Raw genomic sequence first — 15,000 nt, 5'->3', positions numbered from 1 at the left:
TCCCGGCGTTGGTCCGAGAGGGTCACGACAGAATTGTCCGTCCGGTGGGCGACGTGCCGCGATTCGAGTTACATGGCCGTTCGCACGCCGGCGGGCGCGAATTCGCAACAATATCAATCAGTCAGTCGTTAGAAAGAGCTTTATATATTATGTATGTATGTATGTATGTATGTATGTATGTATGTATGTATGTACACACACACACACACAAAAAACACACACACACACACAACATGGCCAAAAGTATGTGGACACCCCTTGAAATTAGTGGATTCGGCTATTTCAGCTACACTCATTGCTGACAGGTGTATAAAATCACAGCCATTAAAATCTCCATAGACAAACATTGACAGTAGAATGGACCGTACTGAAGAGCTCTGTGAATTTCAATGTGGCACCGTCATAGGATGCCACCTTTCCAACAAGTCAGTTCATCAAATTTCTGCCCTGCTAGAGCTGCCCTGATCAACTGTAATACCTGGTATTGTGAAGTGGAAATGTATAGGAGCAACAACAGCTCAGCCGTGAAGTGGTAGGCCACACAAGCTCACAGAATAGGACCACCGAGGGCCAAATCACATAGAGGACAAATCGTCCGTTGTCGGTTGCAACACTCACTACCGAGTTCCAAACTGCCTCTGGAAGCAATGTCAGCACAAGCACTGTTCGTCTAGAGCTTGAAGAAATGGCTTTCCATATTCGAGCAGCCGCACATAAGTCTAAAATCACCACCATGCACAACGCCAACCATCGGCTGGAGAGGTGTAAAGCTCACCGCCATTGGACATTGGAGCAGTGGAAATGTGTTCTCTGGAGTGATGAATCACGCTTAATCACCTGTCAGTTTGATGGATGAATCTGAGTTTGGCAGATGCCAGAAGAACGCCACCTGCCCGAATGCATAGTGCCAACTGTAAAGTTTAGTGGAGGAGGAATAATGGTGGGGGCTGTTTTTCATGGTTCGGGCTAGACCCCTTAGTTCCAGTGAAGGGAAATCTTAATGCTACAGCATACAATGACATTCTAGACAATTTTGTGCTTTCAACTTTGTGGCAACAGTTTGGGGAAGGCCCTTTCCTGTTTCAGCATGACAATGCCCCCGTGAACAAAGTGAGGTCCATACAGAAATGGTTTGGCGAGATCGGTGTGGAAGAACTTGACTGGTCTGCACAAAGCCCTGACCTCAACCCCATCGAACACCTTTGGGGATGAATTGGAACGCTGACTGCAAGCCAGACCTAATCACTCAACATCAGTGCTCAACCTCACTAATGCTCTTATGGCTGAATGGAAGCAAATCCCCACAGCAATGTTCCAACATTTAGTTGGAAACCTTCTTAGAAGATATTTATTATTGGAGGATGTTATGCTAAGAAAGGGGGGACCAACTCTATATTAATGCCTATGATTTTGGAATGAGATGTTGGACGAGCAGGTGTCCACATCCTTTTGGCCATGTAGTGTCATATATATATATATATATATATATATATATATATATATATATATATATATATATATATATATATATATATATGTATGTATATATATATATATATATATATATATATATATATATATATATATATATATATATATATATATATATATATATACACACATATACATGCACATACATATTGTAGCGTTGACGGCTCCACTAATGTTGAGCTGTTGTGGTGGGAGGTTAAAAGACCCGCGATGTCCGGAACGGCTCAACTCCTCTGGAGAGATTCCGAATTAATGGCAGATGGTGCGTGCAGGGGTCGTGAGGAGACGTGAGAAACCTTAAAGATTTTCAACCCAATGGGTTTATTTGCCGAACCACAATAATAAAAAGAATCAGGGATGATTGAATGTGATGGAGGAGATGATGGCGGGTTGTGGTGGGGAAGAAAAGGGGACATAAAATCGATAATAAATAATTATGTACAAATAGGTAAGAGAAATCTAAAGAAATTAAGGCACCTCACTCCGGACGGGAAGGGAACAAAAACAGGGTGACTCCGCTCTGGGGCAGTGGTGATGAGCAGGTCATGAGGAAGGATGAGAAGGATGACAATGAGGTGAGCAGACGATGGGGAGACGAACAGGCGGTGATGACACACGGCAGGCTCCGGGGATGGGGCAGTGCAGTTATGACGAAAGGACAGGTAGGCAGGCAGGACAAACTCCTTTCCTCAGAGACGATACTCCTCACAAACTCTTTAGTTCCCCATTCCTCTCCAAACCCTGTGATGCTCCTCTGGTCCTCAGTTCTTTGTTCTCCTACAACCAACTTCCCCATTCTCCTCAGACCAGCCCTCGAAGTTTTTCCTCTGCAGTCTCCATTGCTGAACCATACTGGGTCAATGAAGGAAAACACAAACAACGAACTGGAACATTTAACAGTTATTTATTTGCAATAGGCAATTGGGAGGGAAACACAGAGCAGACTTAATCACGAATATAAATGTAGGCAAATGTACAATGGCAATCACTTAACAGTTTTACTTACAGACTGGTGCCACACACAGACACACACACACCCAAAAAGAAATGGAGCCGGCTGGCCTTTATTGGACCCTCCAGCCACGGAGGATAGGCAAGCTGGGGGTCAGAGTCTGGTTGGGTATCTGGCCGCCTCGTGCGGTTTTACCGACTCGCACTTGTGGAGCTCGGAGTCCGTGGACGGGAACGGGGATCCCCAGCTCGAGCACTTCAACATAACCCACCACGGTGGGACTCGAACCCACGAACCAGAATCCAATGAGCGCAGCCAGGATCCTACGAATGACCCGGCCAGCCACAAACGATGACCGACGACCAGGAGAGCCCAGCAGACCAGTAGCAAGGAACGACCTCCAAGGAACCAAGGAACAACACACACGGATACAGCTCGCGATCCTTCTTATCCCTCCCCCATGCGGGGTGGAGGGATCCACTCTCCTGTAACTCGCCTCCGGATTGGATGGGGTGTTTTCGGGTGTCGTGGTGGCGAGCCGCGATTGGAGGAGGGGGGGGGCGTGTCGGCGTCTCGGTGCTACTCCCCCGAGAGCGGCTCTTTTGTCTTCCCCAGTGTCAAGAGGGGAGACATTCTTCTTTGATGGGGCGGAGTCAGAGCTGAGGCGATCTCACCCCTGATTGGACGGGAGGAACATTCCATCTTGCTGGGGTGGAGTCGGCTCTGAGGTGGGGGGGGGGGCTCCACCCACGTCCGTAGTCAGAAACACGCGTGTTATGGCGCCGTGGTGTGAAATGAAAGTTGGGCGGGTGAAGCGCTTGTTCGCCCGCAGAGTGGGAGGAAGAGGAGTGGTGAGGGTTTTGTTGGCGTTGTAGATTTAAAGATGTAAAAAACCTGACTATAAAAGAAACCCACAGCGCACACATGAAATTAACCCATTAGACATAGAGAGATTCTAACTATCCACATATACTTAACGAAATAACTAAACTTTGGGTCAACTGTATGTGTGAATGCAAATGGTTTCCAGATTCGTAACAATACTACCGTTTTTATTGGTTCCTCAAGTCACGATGTGGGTGCCCTCCTCCGGCGGAAAGATCGAATAAATGTTGCCAGATCATCATTGTTCTGCAGTAAGCGGGTGACATGTTCAATTTCGGTCCACCGTGTGTGATGCTCACTGCAGTGCGATTTGGCCCGGTCAATCAAGGTTCGTGCACAAGACCATTTGTATGTAGTCGGGTGACCACTGTTGTAATTGAGCACCTGGTCAGTATGCATCGGTTTGTGGTGCACTTGGGTGCTCAATCGCTGATCTGTTGCACGTGTGACATCCACATCCAGAAAAGCCAAAGGAGGGCACCCACATCGCAACCTTAGGAAAGGGTCAAAACAGTTGGATTACCGTACATCGGCAATGCTTTGGAGATTCCTAACCATTTGCTGCAACCATTTGGAATCCGGGTCACACACAAACCTTGGACAACAAACCTTGGAGCAGCTGTCTAGGTCCAAAGACAGGGTGAATAGACTCGACAAGATAAACGTAGTCTACGAAATCCTCTGTCGAGACTATGATGCCAACTTTGTGGGCCAAACGTCCAAACGACTTGCAACACGGTTAATGCAGCACCAGTAAGCTGTAGCACACGGAGACAAGCTTTCGCTGGTAGCGGCACATTGTCACAATCTCCATCGCACCTTCGCGTGGGAAAACACGGCAGTGAAAGCTTCGACATCCGGCCAGACTAGCCGGGAAATTCTCGAAGCATGGTTTTCGGGCACACAGTCGATTAACCGCCACGTCGACCTGCATGCTGTCAATCGAGTTTTACGCAAATCACCCACAGCCCCCACCCGCGGGTGTGAAGGCCAAACGCAACACACAAACCCGGATCAGACATGGAACACGTGACACCGAACCTGAGACCCAAACATCCAATCCAGAAGCAAATCTACCCTCCAATCCCACTCTGTTAAATCCATACCAAACCTCACAATGATTGGTCTCCCTCGCAGCCTAATTGTGGCACGCAGTTGTTCGCGTTGGACATAAGTACAGTTAATGTCTCTGCACGTGTGGTGTTATAATTTTTTTCACCTCTGAGGATGGAAGATAGTGGTCTTCTGAAACATCAGGTTTTAATAAAGAATTTTATTATTCTTTTCGGCTCAGTGTGCTTTTACTTTTTGTACAAATTATATAAATATATATATATATATATATATATATATATATATATATATATATATATATATATATATATATATATATATTGTTGCGGATTTCGCGCCCGCCGGCGTGCGAACGGCCACGTAACTCGAATCGCGGCACGTCGCCCACCGGACGGACAATCCAGTCGTGACCCTCTCGGACTAACGCCGGGAACCAGTCACGGGTGGACCTTTCGGTCTCACCGCGATCGAGCCAATCAGCCCCCGCGTGGGATAGGGTTGCTCGCCAAATTCGAACTACCTAAGTACCCACGCGGAGGGTAGACCGGGCGATCGCACCTCGCCGCAGGTCGACTTCGGACACGGGCCACTTAAGCGACCCGTTCCGTACTATCAGAATAACCGAGCGGTGTTATCGTCGACCTCGACGGTTCGATTAATTATCGGGCGTATTCAGCCCACTACCAACCCTTTACGTGAAGCAAGATGGGGATTCAAAGAAAGAAATGACGAAGCGAAGCGGGAAACAGTTCAACAATAAAAGCACATTTATTCTCGGCACACGGGAAGCACACAAATACAATTCCACCAAATGCACACAAAAAAAAGAAAACACTTCCATTTACACAAAAAGCAAACATAAAAGTGAAAACACAGTGCAGAGCTAATACCGACTACCGAGCACACGGCAACACTTATACAATTCTACTTCACAGACGGCGCCGACAACACATACCCAAAACCAAGGAAAAGAAATCCCCCAAGAATGAGGTAGGCCTGGGCCCGCGACCGGGTCGGGCCTACCCGTCTGGTGATGAGACGCGGAGCGGCGATGGCCCCGCAACCCGCGGGCCTCGTGGACAGTGCCTGGCAGGGGGTGGGAACGGGGCCCCCTTGGTCGCACTATCTCAGCGCGGGGGGAAACAGGAGGGGGTTGCTGATGCTCGGGGTATAGAGGATCTTTATTATGTGCGACGAGCGTCTCCACCTCGGCCAGGTCGCGCTGTCGGCCTCCCTCGGGTGCAGCTTCCTGCACGACGCGAGCACCCCCTCGTCTGGTGTCGCCGCCTTTCCACAGCTCCGTCCCCTCCGTTCCGACTCCAACGCACACGACGAGCAGCTCCACCGCCCGCGAAGTCTTGACCCTCTGCTTCCGACTCTCCTCTTCTTGACTCTCCGACCCCGTTCTGCTGACTCTTTTCTGACTGACGAACACCGTCCTTTTATCCCCCCCGTAACTTCGCCTTTGACCCCCTCCCTTTGACCTTTCACCTCGCTCCCCATTGGCCCGAGAAAAAGTGGGCGTGAAGGCTTTTTGATCCACAAATTTGCATATATCGATCGTTCTGGAGGCGGGGCCAAATCGCCCCTCGCTCACCGATTGGACGGCAAAAAGTGGGCGTGTGTCGTTTTTGATCCGTTTTTGAAGCAGAAAATCCGTGATTTTGTACACGCTGTTCGACGCGCGTTCTGCATGAGTCCAACACCGGTACCCACAGCCCCGGGGCAAGAACGGTGGCGATGCTACGGTTGTGAGGTGTGCGTGAAGGTCGTGGCGGTGGTTGTGGTCGGTGGTTGATGTTGTGGTTGTGATCATGGCGGTTGGTCCAAAATAAAGATAGTAAAAGAAAAACGGCTATCCTGAAGAGTCGCAGCACGTATAAATGACATGTATTCCCACTAGACAACGGGTTTGGGCCTAACTACACATGCACTTACCGAGATACCTCACCTAAGGGACCTGAATGGTGGTTTGCGAATCTGGTAACCACAACAATATATATATATATATATATATATATATATATATATATATATATATATATATATATATATATATATATATATATATATATATATATATATATATATATACATATACAGACACACATACATATACATATAGTATATTTAAAGTGTATACATCGTGATGCATTTCAATTAAGAATATGTATCGAATTTAATGCTACTTTCAAAAAGCAAACTATGTATTTTAATTGAAAAAAAAACATATCCGGGCATGTGACATCACCACAATACACACTGTTAATAACGGATGTTCCAGTTTGAGTCCTGTACCACACACGTAGAGCGAGAGAGTTATCGTTCGTTTAGAGGACAACTGAATCATGAATAACACAAATGATGAAAAAACATTTTCGGGGCACTCAGAAATGCAGGCATAAAGCAAATAAGGATGAAAATGAAGCAAAACTGCCTCGTATCAGCAGCTACTTCAGTTACAGCGCTTCTGCTTCGACTTCAAATTGTGATAAAAAAAAAAAGATATACAGCTTTGTGCTGTGTTAAAGACAACTTGTGTGTCGATCTGTATTTTGCAATGGTTCCCCGAATTTGCCAAGCCCACAAATGGTTAACCCAGCCCTGACCAGCATTATGATGCTGAGGATGCCCAGGAATTATGTTGGCCATCCTGTTTCTAGTTTATTTCATGTTGGCCATCCTCAGAAATATTTTCAGTAACAACTTACTTCAAAACCCACAAGGTTTTTTGATCTTCAATCCCAAAGAGCTTCATTTTTTGTGCGAATTTTTTTTATGTCAATACAAGAACTAGCTATACAAGATATTTGACTGGCACGATGAAATGTGCACCTTCTGGGTTTGAAGATCACTAAATGCTTCACACAATCAATTCATTTAGCGTTTTTATTTCACCACTGATTTGTCCTCATTAATAAAAAAATTCTGAACCTTATTATAACATGTCATCTACGTGCATCATTAAACAATTCAACCATATATTAATTTATATTTTATGACCTTCCTAATTGGGATATTTCCTTTGGCCTTAAGGCTTAATTGATACACATTGGTCTTCAATTTCAAATGCTACAAAGATTCACTCATATATCGTTCTCAAAAATGAACTCACTTGATTTTCATTGTCCGATTCCAGCAAGTGTGGTGAGAACTCACCATGACTCTCCTTGAATCGGTGGAAAACATGTCTTGGGTGTTATTATATTTTATATAATATGTAATATATATATATATATATATATATATATATATATATATATATATATATATATATATATATTTATAAAATGTATGTTATTTTTTCTACCAGTTACACAGAGCCATCAATTCTTTAAAAAAAAACAACAAAAAAAGATTTGTTGAAATAGGAAATACTGGACTACAATATTTTCTTTACACATGAAACTGTGTAACATTATTCACTGGCTGGTACTTGCGGAAATGTCACCTAATGTAAAATGTGACTGACAATATCATGCAAAAAACAGTTAAATATCATGGGGATTTAATATTATCTCGCTATGTGCTCCCTAAAATTAAAAAAAAAAAACTAAACAATCCCCCATCCCAAGTCCTCAACTTCCCCCCTCCCCAGCCCCATCCATTGGGACCATACTCTGTGCAGAGCATTGGTGCTGCTTCAGCAGTCTCCTTGGCTATTGGGCACAATCCTGGACAGGTCACCTCTCCAACACAGGATACTCAAATGGCTCAATCATCCCAGCAAGAGGGAACTCTGGTACTCATTTAGGAGATCCAAGTCCACAACAACCAACCCTCTGTCTCCTCTATGCCCCCCCCCTTTCCCCATTTCTTCCCGTTCTTCAAAGCAAAAGGGCATTCTTAAATCATTACATATTTCTTCACCAGAAGGGGCAACCCAACACTGCCTAGGATGGGGGGGGGGGGGAGATACTCGGCGCTGCCTAGACGGGTGAGCTTTTCCCAGCAGTGGTTTCGGGACATGTTGGGCAATGAAAAGCCATGGAGTTGTTGATTTCATGGTGATTACCTTTTCCCTGTGGACCAGCAGCAGCACTGCCGAACTACACACCCCAATATACACTTTATAGCAGCCTTTGATGGCCTCAAAATGGATGTCATAGCCAACGTGTGGTAGCTTACAACTCTTCCCAGATTCTGAAGTACTTACACCCAAAATTTGGGGCCTCTACGTGCTACGTTCAGTCAGAAAAGAATAACGTACAAGCGCACGAAAGTATTTTTACGATTTCCTCATTAAAATGGTGGAATATTTAACTCCCTTTCCCGTATCCACCTTATTATAATCACATTACCAACTTCACTTATTCTTACCTCTTCATAATCTGCTTTCCCACCCTCAACTCCTTTCTCCCCATTCACAATCTTGTTAAAAGCAAGATATGTCTCACGAGAACAATTAACCAAACTACCTTCAGGTCCTCACAATCTCACGAGATATGTGCCATGGAAATTCTGTGGAATTTTCACTCTCATGTGATTGTGAGTCGCCTAATTGTGTTAATAAATTATCCTAAATTAATTATCTTTTCCGTGATGCATAAATACAACGTTAAAATTAAAGGACAACAAAACAACTAAGCTCACAATCTGGCGAGATGAGGGAAGCTCACGAGATTCCCGTGACGGAAGGACAGACAAACAGACAGACAGACGTGGCAAGCGTATTACTAGAGAGATTGTATGGATTGTAGGCGAAAATTAAAGCACTATTCATCTTACTATAATTCACAGTCCGTCCGTCTGTCTGTTCCCAGGTACCGCAAAAACGGCTGAACCGATCACAACCATTTTTTGGGTGTGTAATCCTGGGACCCCTTGGAGTAAAATAGGCATAAATATAAAAACATGACCCCCTTGACGGCTCCCGTAGGGAGCGGGTGTTTCTAGTAAATATAAATACAGGTTCATGTAACAGACCTTTGGCTGTTTATAGTGTGCTGTGGTTAGTTATCACATGTGGATTTATTTCACCGCTTACAGATACACAACTCCATATTGATCCCTGTGCAAAAAAGCTGAAGGAATATAAAACATGGTAAAGTGTAGTGTTTTGCAAAAACTTGACTTTAGTTAACTATAAGAATCTTTTTTTACAAGGCCCCATTCTCTTCTTGGGATAGGATAACTTTGCTTTAAGCTATCCATCCTGGGTTTGATTCCTAAGCTCACCCTGGAGGTCAGTGTTTGGGGTAGGGAGAGGTGTGGGGTATATTATTGATCAGCTTGTGTTTCTGCATTTACTTGAAACTCCACATCTATAATAGATTTGGTGCAATTAAGAATAATTCCATTCCTTTCGTGCCATGAAGGCGCATATGGCTGCCAAGGCAGTTTCATTGGCAAGGTGTACAGTCCTGGATGGTTCGCCATGCCAACGTAGGTTACCCCAAATGGTTATTACCCCAGTACACTGGTACTCATTTCACGGACCTCGGAAGGATGACAGGCTGAGTCAACCCCACCTGGTGTTAATTCAATGGTCGACAGGGGCTTGAACTCGGGACCCTAAAGTCCCAAGCCAACCACCATAACCACTAAACCAACATCAGGTATAGATTTGGTGATATTAGCAAGGGTTAATTTATGTATGGGATATGTTTGTGTGCTTGTCAAATTAGATTATGACTTAGGAAAGCTTTTGTCTCATTTATTATATAATTTTGTACAAGTTTTTTGTCAATGAGTTTTCAACTCACCTCGTACTGGTGTTTGGTTGAAGCTGCTTACCTCATACTGCTTGTACTACTGCTGAACTGCTCGTACTGCTGTTCAACTCTGTTGTTGAAAAAAAAAATGCTGTTTGGTTGAAGCTTTGATAACTGCAGAGGATGCTTTGGCAGTGTGGTATTAAATTGTAGACACAAAGTTCCATGCATGGGGGTTGGAGCAGGGGGTTCAGTCCTGTTCAGACCACATGGTGCATACAATGAGAGGGGGTCAAAATTTACACCAAATTTGCGTATTTTATAAACAGATGGCCCAAACTGTTCCACTGTTTTAATGAAGGTCTTCAATTTTCCTCCTATAGTGTCATTAACTCATTTACAATCATACCTATGCACTACTCAAAAATTAAACTACCAAACAGAATTGGGTTAAAAAGTAATTTTCACGACGTGTTTCAAAAGTTACGCACAGAATATGATGAACAGGTGAATGCAACGACTTCATCAGTTATATGCATCCTACAGTATGTTTGCATGCTTTTCACAAGGCGCTATAGACATGCACACTCAATTTAACTTCAGAATAAATCATTGACACAGTGGCTGCTTTAACAATGACATCATTTATTGCTTCGATTTCGTAATTGTGGACATCTGAAAATGTCAGGGTGGTGGCCAACGAATATTCTTTACGAAGATGCAGACTGATCACAGTTGTTCATATGTTGGAATCTGGTTCTACTTAAACATATGTGGCTGGCCAGTTTGTTGTGTCTTCCTTTCTAATTGCCAGGTTATGGACATGGTATAAAACTGCCATCTCGTACAGCTATTTGTTTGGAAAGTTGAGTCTTCTTTTCTGACTGCCTCTCTTCAATCTCATTCTTCCTTTCAGGTCTTCAAGCCACCACCATCTCAGATCATTCCCTATCCAAAACCATTATCTCTTTACCCCTCCCCAAGCCCACCTCTTTCCAAATTTCCAGTTTTTCCTTCCTGAGAGTTTGCTTTTGTATCCATCTTGTCCACCCTGTGCATCCTCGCCTACCCCTCATTCTTACCCACATCCGTTATTTGTCCAAGTCTTTCTCTATTTTGTCCCTCAATCTTATTGTTGGTGTGTTTCTTTCCCAACTCCCTTATCCCCCACCCCCCTGCCACTCTCTTTATACTGTTCCTTTTGCTCTGTTATGTCCTGATCCGTTCTCTGTTCTCGCTTCTCCACTAGTCTCGCCTTTGTATAATAATAAGATTTTTTAAAGTTCTAAGAGGTGATCAATATCTTTGAAATGTGGCATTGAGAAATCATCAGTCTGCTGCACATGGACTAAACATACACTTCAGGAAAACCAGTGGAGCCACTACAAGCGATAAGACGGTGAGGAACAGGTTACATGAATTTGCTTTGATGTCCAGACAGGCTGTACAGGCTCCATGAGAGAGCATAGCTCGGCAGAAATATTTCCAACATCACCAGAACTGGCAGCTCCAACATTGTTCACGGATGAATCCATATTTCTCCTGTCCATCAATGATTTACATGTTCATGTCTGCCTGGTTCCTGAGCAACGTTTTGCACAATATATCATCATCGAGGATGATCGCTTTGGGAGGGAGGTGAAGACGGTCTGGACTCTGGAGCGGTGTCTGCAATGGTGGTGGCCACCGGACTTCACTGTGCTTCCAAGGGGTAGATTTCAATACATTGACAGTGCTGGATAATGCTGTAAGATCCAATGCTGAGGCCATTTTCCTGGTTTTCATCCCGATGCAAGATAATGCTCGTTCATGCTGCCGGAATCATCCCGGAGTATCTGCGCAGGAAGTGATCGGAGTAACGGATTGTCCAGCAAAATGCTCAGACTATATTCTTAAGGAACATATTTGCGGGCTTAAGTATGTTGTGTTTGTTAATGTCTTAAACCTCTATAACACATTAATGTACACAATGACTAAAGAATATACCAGGACCTGACAAAACTTCACTCGAAGTCTGATCAAAATGCTTCATTGATCAAAATGATCAAAATGAACCGCATGGGGATTCAGGAAATGAATCGGTGTCAGTGGAGCTCATTCTCGAAACGAACACACTGTGTGACATCTGTTTCATCTGACAAGGGAACATGATGGGTGCCATCGACGTTCATACCGAACATGCCAGTTACAAACCCCTCTGTTGATATTCCACGAACAGGTGCTGACTTGCACGATGTAATGATTTTGACCTTGGATACCTGTTATGAAATGACATGAAATGCTTCAACTGTTTGGTGCCACTTACTTTTATACAAGGTTGTGCCTGGTGTTGCCTTATCGGTTAAAGTGGCTATCTTAAGATTTTCAGGTCTTGGGTTTGAGCCCCTGTCATGCCGTTAACCAACCACAGGTCGGTTGACTCAGCCTGTCATTCTTCCGAGGTCAGCAAAATGAGTACCAGCTCACTGAAAACAGGGGGCATTGCAACAGCGGCACAGCCTCGCTCTCAGCAATGATGCAACCAGCAGCCATAGGCTACAAACAAAAATAATAATGAAATACAGGGTGGTTCAGGTTTTGTAATGTTATTTCTTTGATATTTTTTTTCCAAAAAGTATTATTCCAATGCACTGTATATTCCGTGCAAGGATAAACATGTTAGAGCACAATAATGTACATTGCTGAAAAGAAAGAGCATTCAGACACAAAAGTACATGAGATGAGCATATCAAGATAATCTAATGCACCTGGATTAGTAGAACGTGCCTGGATGGGTTTGGGGGTAGAGGAGTAGTAGCTGAACCCAAAATCCTACCCAGGTTCCTCCTGATGATTCCATCTTTGCTCTTTGCTTATTCGGGTTCCCTCTGATGACTCCAACGCAGTATTTGGTATGCTTTTGTTTGTACTATATCCTGATGAAGTGTGGACTGTGCTTCCCCACTTGACGGACTTCTGGTAGCTTGTACCTGTTGCTGTGTTTGAGCCGAGGCAGTCACTGCTGAAATCTATCTATCCGGGTTCTTCCTGACATCTTTGATGTTTGTTCCTTTTAACTTCACATCCATTTTCAGTCTTTCTCACTTCTTTCTACTTTTTCACATTTCTCTATATTCATGCTAATTCTTACTTTTTCGTTCCTTTTTGTTAATTTTCTTCTCCTTTATCTCTCCATTATCCTCGATTTCTCTCTTTCTTTATCTACCTGTGTCTAGGGAGAAGTGAATTCATACAAATATTTTCTGCAAGGCTCACTTGGCTGTGCCTGGATGGTTTTGAGGGAAGAGCCGTACCTCAACAATTCATGCTTTATTTCTTAACGATACACTGATATTGCACCTTGAATCTCAGAGCTAATGTGCGCACCTTTGTGCTGTGAAAGCTGTCTAGTCTGGGTTTCATTATTGACCCAACTATAAACTATCATGCAGGCGATTCGCAGGCAAGTTGTTATTGCATCATTGAGCGTGCCCTCCTTAGGGGGAGACATTAAGCCGGCTGTCACGTCTGATAGGATTAGTTGGTGGATGTTAAAAGGTCCCACGGTGTCTTTCACAAGAATATTTTCCAATAGTAGGCAATTGTTTCTGGCACGTCGGCACAATTCCAAATTCCTGCCATGAATACCGCTGGGAAAGGTAATGGGAAACCCAATGTATTGTCTGCTTCACGACCTCGTTGGCAGCAACCACATTGTGGAAAATGAGTGTGCATTTGACAGCATTGCACACGATCTTATTAATGTACACGTACACGACAATCACATCATCCAAAACTTTAAATAAATGCAGTATAATGCCAATTCGTTCCATGCCCCCCTACCCTCCAGTCTGGAGCATAATTGTGTTTGTATTTTACAATTCACCTGCAGATGGTGCCACGAGCGCGCGTCACGGAGAAAACACCTGCATCGTGTTGATTGTATGTATTATTTTATGAAGTTCAAAATATAATTACCTTCGCCAACGTAGACGGAGGTTATATTTTCACTCCTGTTTGTCTGTTTGTCTGTCTGTCTGTCTGTGAGCACGGTACGATATCTCATAAAAGTTATGGATGGATTCGGACAAAACTTGTTGGACAGGTTGGGTGCATGACAAGGAAGAATTGATTCGATTTTGGTGAAGATCTGAATCAAGATGATCAATGTACTGGAATAAAAAAAAAAAAAATTTTAAGTGACTTTACTATTGAGAGATGGGGCTAAAAATGACATGCATTGTTTTTCAATTTTTCAAAATATTTCAAAATATCAAAAAAAATAAAAAATAGCATATTTCAAAAAGTTTTGGATGGGTTAAGACAAAACTCGGTGGATGAGTTGGGTAGGTGATCAGAACAAGCCAATTCGATTTTGGTTGAGATCCAGCTCCAGATGATCAATATACTGGAATGTTGAAATTTTAAAAGTCATTCTTCACAATTGAGAGATGGGACCAAAAACGATATACAACACGATATCTCAAAAGGTTGTGGATGGATTATGACAAAAGGAGGTGGACGAGTTGGTTAGGTGATAAGAACAAGGCAATTCGATTTTGGTTGAGGTCTGAATGCAGATCAGGCCGATCAGTAGGATACAAAATACAAACTGTTCAGCCTGGAGGAAGTATGCACTTCACCCAGTGCCGTTCCAGTTTAACTGGAATTGCAAACATTTGCAATGGAATGCAAATGTCTCCTGTAATTTGCACTCTTCATCAATAAATACAGGGTGTACACAAATTGATGGTGGGGTTTCATGACATTGCCATCAAGTCGCTACTACAATACCTCACGTTATACGCATGTCCACTTATTCACATACTTTTTGAAATGGATATGCATGTACCTCTTTGGAATTGAAAAAACTGCAATGTACAAAACTTTTTGAGTTGGTGAATCAAATAAACACTTTTTTTTTTTTAATCAAAACCCCACCATTCATGTATGTACACCCTGTAA

General features: G+C 43.5%; 1 protein-coding gene across 3 annotated transcripts in view; it reads right to left on the bottom strand.

Moving 5' to 3' along the window:
- Positions 1-15,000, bottom strand: part of LOC147015930 (uncharacterized) — a 131,379-nt gene that overhangs the window by 94,570 nt on the left and 21,809 nt on the right. The window contains exon 2 of one of the 3 annotated variants that reach the window (XR_015049931.1): positions 10,139-10,312. The exons of the other annotated variants lie outside the window; for them this stretch is intronic. The gene's annotated coding sequence lies outside the window, so the exon portion shown is untranslated. The remainder of the gene's footprint in view (positions 1-10,138; positions 10,313-15,000) is intronic. 3 annotated transcript variants of the gene reach the window in all.

Source organism: Eptatretus burgeri, chromosome 12, assembly GCF_056783735.1.
Source record: "Eptatretus burgeri isolate ZD-2024b chromosome 12, Ebu_testis_v1, whole genome shotgun sequence".
Classification (NCBI taxonomy): domain Eukaryota; kingdom Metazoa; phylum Chordata; class Myxini; order Myxiniformes; family Myxinidae; genus Eptatretus; species Eptatretus burgeri.
Note: the sequence above shows the minus strand (reverse complement) of the source record. Positions and strands in the feature narration are given on the sequence as shown.